Below are 6,000 nucleotides of genomic sequence, written 5' to 3'. Positions count from 1 at the left end.
ATATTTATGTTTATTTATTTTCCCATTTGTACTTTAACTATTTGCACATTGTTACAACACTGTAAATATACATAATATGACATTTGAAATGTCTTTATTCTTTTGAAACTTCTGAGTGTAATGTTTACTGTTAATATTTATTGTTTATTTCACTTTTGTTAACTATCTACTTCACTTGCTTTGGCAATGTTAACACACGTTTCCCATGCCAATAAAGCCCTTAAATTGAATTGAAATTGAATTGAGAGAGAGGGAGAGAATAAACTAAGTGTCTGATAACTGCTTGTGAAATAGAGATAGCACGACTTATTAGCCACAAACGCTAACTGTTACCTGCTAGTGAATTAGCGTGTAGCGTGCTGATCAGTGAGTAGACAGTCATTACGCTAGCTTAGCTAACTGCCTTCTACCTGTAGCTCCTAACTGCTTTCTATCTGTAGCTCCCTGGGAAAGCATGAAGCTAATCTCTATTCCGTTATCAGAAAGCAGAAGAAGAGACAATTAGAGCTTGAAAACATCAAGATGATCTCTTTCCCCCGGGTCAGCTTATCTCTGTTCAGAGAAAGACACGCACACACACACACACGCTGCGTAGACACACACACACACCGCATACATACACACACACACACAAACGCACACACACACTGTCTCCAGGGGTCAATTTATCCGTCTCCCCTCGGCAGAGCTTACCAGTGGATAATAATCCATCTCGGATGTGTCCCAAATGGCACCCTGTTCCCTATATAGTGCACTACTTTAGACCAGAGAATGGCACCCTATTCCCTATGTAGTGCACTACTTTAGACCAGAGAATGGCACCCTATTCCCTATGTAGTGCACTACTTTAGACCAGAGAATGGCACCCTATTCCCTATGTAGTGCACTACTTTAGACCAGAGAATGGCACCCTATTCCCTATGTAGTGCACTACTTTAGACCAGGGCCCATAGGGGTACGAAGCCATTTGAGATGCAGCTCTCTAATCAGCTAATTAGCTGTGTAATTAAATATCTGTTTGTATACATGTGTGTGTGTGTGTGTGTGTGTGTGTGTGTGTGTGTGTGTGTGTGTGTGTGTGTGTTTGTGTGTGCATGCACAGAGCAGAACCATATTTTAGGAAGAAATTGAAGAAGATTTAAAATATGAAGAAAAAAAAGTTACAGGAGGGATGGAAAGAGAAGAGAAATAATTAGAAGAGAGATGCTCTAGTCAGTGAGAGAGAGAGAGAGAGAGAGAGAGAGAGAGAGAGAGAGAGAGAGAGAGAGAGAGAGAGAGAGAGAGAGAGAGAGAGAGAGAGAGAGAGAGAGAGAGAGAGAGAGAGAGAGAGAGAGAGAGAGAGAGAGAGAGAGAGAGAGAGAGAGAGAGAGAGAAGAGAGAGAGAGAGAGAGAGAGAGAGAGAGAGAGAGAGAGAGAGAGAGAGAGAGAGAGAGAGAGAGAGAGAGAGACGAGCGAGAAAGAGAGAGAGAGAGAGAGAGATGGAGGGAGAGAGATGAGGGAGAGAGATGGAGGCAGAGAGATGGAGGGAGAGAGAGATGGAGGGAGATGGAGGGAGAGAGATGGAGGCAGAGAGAAATAAATAGAAAGATGTGTAGCTAGAGACAAAAAATGGGAAAAGAGAGAAGAGAGGGAAAGACAGAAGCTGGGGTGGGGAGAAAAAAGAAAATTATTTCCCTTTTGATTTTTTTTAAACAAGTGTGTTCTTTGTATGATATCCTGGGATATGATATGGTATGACATGGTATGATATGATATAATATGGTATGGTATTGTATGATATGGTATGGTATGGTATGATATGATATAATATGATATTGTATGATATGATATGATATGGTATTGTATGATATGGTATGATATGGTATGGTATGGTATGGTATGGTATGGTATGGTATGGTATGATATGATATGGTATGGTAAGATATGATATGGTATGATATGGTATGGTATGGTGTGATATTATGAGGTGCAGTCGTCGGGTGAGGTTGTGTCTCTCTCTGGCGGGAGGTAAGCTTGGCTTATATGGCTTATGTGGTGTCGAGTAAAGCTTAAACTATGAATTTAGATTGTAGTTAGGTATTGTAGGTAGTTATCGTAGGTTATTGTAGTTATCGTAGGTTATTGTAGGTAAGTATTGTAGGTAAGTATTGTATTCATCTGAGCCCGGTGAAGCACGAGGCTAGCTAACCCACTACCTGGACTAGCTAGCGGGTAGCTAATGGTAACTATTAGCAACTGTGGATAGTTGTTTCACGCTTGAGAGTGCCTGTAATTACGCCAGCTAGCTGCCTACCATTCAGCTGTTTTTCTAACCTCATTGTCTGAAGCATTAACGTTAGGTAGTTAGTAGCTACTGTGCTCGAAATGTAGCTAGCTTGTTGCTACCTGGATAGCTAACTAAACAATAGCTGGAACGACCTAGCGAACAGACGCGAGCTGGCTGAGTCGAATCAGTGGCTAGCTTTGCACTTGGCTAGCTAACAGTAGCTGCTAGGGGTAAGTTATAACCTACATTTGTGTTTTGTTTTTACATACTGGTAACCAGAGTCGTTCAAGGGAATTCGGGACATGGGTGACTAGTTAACGTTAGCTTGGCTCTCTCTGTGTGTTCGTGCCGTGGGAGGAGGTTTTTTTTCGTTGGCAGAAAGCAATGGCTAACTAGTATGCTAACTATTCTAGCTAACTAACTGGCTGAATAAGTTGACGACGGACTCGCTCATGCTGTCGGGACTAACCCACAACGTTAGACACGGATACGAATGATCTGCTTGCCGTGTTGACACACTGGTGGTTTGTTATGGCTGAGTATTGGTGCTAAACCGTGTTGTTGGAGGCTGGCATGCTAGTTGGCTGTGGCGTTATAGGATTCGGTGCCCTGGACGGTTTTCACAGAAAAATACTGTACCAAGTTAGCTAGCTGAATGAACTAAGTTAGTCTATTCCTAGAAAACATTGAACCGCTGTAGTTTACAACAATTATTGTTTCTGAGGTAGAAGTTGGGAGAGTTATATTTGGGTGTTTCAGTGAAACGTAAGTGAGGGAGGCCCCGCTCTCTCGCTTTCCCAGATGTTTAGTTCATTTCAATCCGATCTCCTTTGCATTTTGTAGCCATTTTCTGTAGCCTGTCAACTATGCGTCTGTCTATCCCTGTTCTCTCCTCTCCGCACAGGCTATACAAACGCCTCACACCGCGTGGCTGCTGCCACTCTAACCTGGTGGTCCCTGCGCGCATGACCCACGTGGAGTTCCAGGTCTCCAGAAGCCTCTGGAACTGCCATTCTGCGGCCAACAAGGCAGAGTTCATCTCAGCCTATGCTACCCTCCAGTCCCTCGACTTCTTGGCGCTGACAGAAGCATAGATTACCACTGAAAACACTGCTACACCTACTGCTCTCTCCTCCTCTGACCATGTGTTCTCACATACCCCGAGAGCATCTGGTCAGAGGGGGGGTGGCACAGGAATCCTCATCTCTCCCAAGTGGACATTCTCTCTTTTTCTCCTGACCCATCTGTCTATCTCCTCATTTGAATTCCATGCTGTCACAGTCACTAGCCCATTCAAGCTTAACATCCTTATCATTTATCGCCCTCCAGGTTCCCTTGGAGAGTTCATCAATGTGCTTGACGCCTTGATAAGTTCCTTTCCTGAGGATGGCTCACCCCTCACAGTTCTGGGTGACTTTAACCTCCCTACGTCTACCTTTGACTCATTTCTCTCTACCTCCTTTCCACTCCTCTCCTCTTTTGACCTCACCCTCTCACCGTCTACCCCTACTCACAAGGCAGGCAATACGCTTGACCTCATCTTTACTAGATGCTGTTCTTCTACTAATCTCACTGCAACTCCCCTCCATGTCTCCGACCACTACTTTGTATCCTTTTCTCTCTCGCTCTCCTCCAACACTACTCACTCTGCCCCTACTCAGATGGTAATGCGCCGTCGCAACCTTCGCTCTCTCTCTCCCGCTACTCTCTCCTCTTCCATCCTATCATCCCTTCCCTCTGCTCAAACCTTCTCACTTCGATCTCCTGATTCTGCCTCCTCAACCCTCCTCTCCTCCCTTTCTGCATCCTTTGACTCTCTATGTCCCCTATCCTCCCGGCCGGCTCGGTCCTCCCCTCCTGCTCTGTGGCTTGACGACTCATTGCGAGCTCACAGAACAGGGCTCCGGGCAGCTGAGAGGAAATGGAGGAAAACTAGACTCCCTGCGGACCTGGCATCTTTTCACTCCCTCCTCTCGACATTTTCTTCCTCTGTTTCTGCTGCTAAAGCCACTTTCTACCACTCTAAATTTCAAGCATCTGCCTCTAACCCTAGGAAGCTCTTTGCCACCTTCTCCTCCCTGCTGAATCCTCCTCCCCCTCCCCCCCTCCTCCCTTTCTGTGGATGACTTCGTCAACCATTTTGAAAAGAAGGTTGACGACATCCGATCCTCGTTTGTTAAGTCAAATGACACTGCTGGTCCTGCTCACACTGCCCTACCCTATGCTTTGACTTCTTTCTCCCCTCTCTCTCCAGATGAAATCTTGCGACTTGTGACGACCGGCCGCCCAACAACCTGCCCGCTTGACCCTATCCCCTCTTCTCTACTCCAGACAATTTCTGGAGACCTTCTCCCTTACCTCACCTCGCTCATCAACTCATCCTTGACCGCTGGCTATGTCCCTTCCGTCTTCAAGAGAGCGAGAGTTGCACCCCTTCTCAAAAAACCTACACTCGATCCCTCCAATGTCAACAACTACAGACCAGTATCCCTTCTTTATTTTCTCTCCAAAACTCTTGAGCGTGCCGTCTTTAGCCAACTTTCTTGCTATCTCTCTCAGAATGACCTTCTTGATCAAAACCAGTCAGGTTTCAAGACTGGTCATTCAACTGAGACTGCTCTTCTCTGTGTCACGGAGGCTCTCCGCACTGCTAAAGCTAACTCTCTCTCCTCTGCTCTTGTCCTTCTAGACCTGTCTGCTGCCTTTGATACTGTGAACCATCAGATCCTCCTCTCCACCCTCTCCGAGTTGGGCATCTCCGGCGCGGCTCACTCTTGGATCGCGTCCTACCTGACAGGTCGCTCCTACCAGGTGGCGTGGCGAGAATATATCTCCGCACCACGTGCTCTCACCACTGGTGTCCCCCAGGTCTCAGTTCTAGGCCCTCTCCTATTCTCGCTATACACCAAGTCACTTGGCTCTGTCATATCCTCACATGGTCTCTCCTATCATTGCTACGCAGACGACACACAACTAATCTTCTCCTTTCCCCCTTCTGATAACCAGGTGGCGAATCGCACCTCTGCATGTCTGGCAGACATATCAGTGTGGATGACGGATCACCACCTCAAGCTGAACCTTGGCAAGACAGAGCTGCTCTTCCTCCCGGGGAAGGACTGCCCGTTCCATGATCTCGCCATCACGGTTGACAACTCCGTTGTGTCCTCCTCCCAGAGTGCAAAGAGCCTTGGCGTGACCCTGGACAACACCCTGTCGTTCTCCGCTAACATCAAGGCGGTGACCCGATCCTGTAGGTTCATGCTCTACAACATTCGGAGAGTACGACCCTGCCTTACACAGGAAGCGGCACAGGTCCTAATCCAGGCACTTGTCATCTCCCGTCTGGATTACTGCAACTCGCTGTTGGCTGGGCTCCATGCCTGTGCCATTAAACCCCTACAACTCATCCAGAATGCCGCAGCCCGTCTGGTGTTCAACCTTCCCAAGTTCTCTCACGTCACCCCGCTCCTCCGCACACTCCACTGGCTTCCAGTTGAAGCTCGAATTTGCTACAAGACCATGGTGCTTGGCTACAGAGCTGTGAGGGGAACGGCACCTCCGTACCTTCAGGCTCTGATCAGTCCCTACACCCAAACGAGGGCATTGCGTTCATCCACCTCTGGCCTGCTGGCCCCCCTACCTCTGCAGAAGCACAGTTCCCGCTCAGCCCAGTCAAAATTGTTCGCTGCTCTGGCACCCCAATGGTGGAACAAGCTCCCTCAAGATGCCAGGAC

This window comes from Coregonus clupeaformis, chromosome 8, assembly GCF_020615455.1.
Source record: "Coregonus clupeaformis isolate EN_2021a chromosome 8, ASM2061545v1, whole genome shotgun sequence".
NCBI classification, from domain to species: domain Eukaryota; kingdom Metazoa; phylum Chordata; class Actinopteri; order Salmoniformes; family Salmonidae; genus Coregonus; species Coregonus clupeaformis.
The sequence above is the reverse complement of the archived record's forward strand: the minus strand, read 5'-3'. Positions refer to the sequence as shown.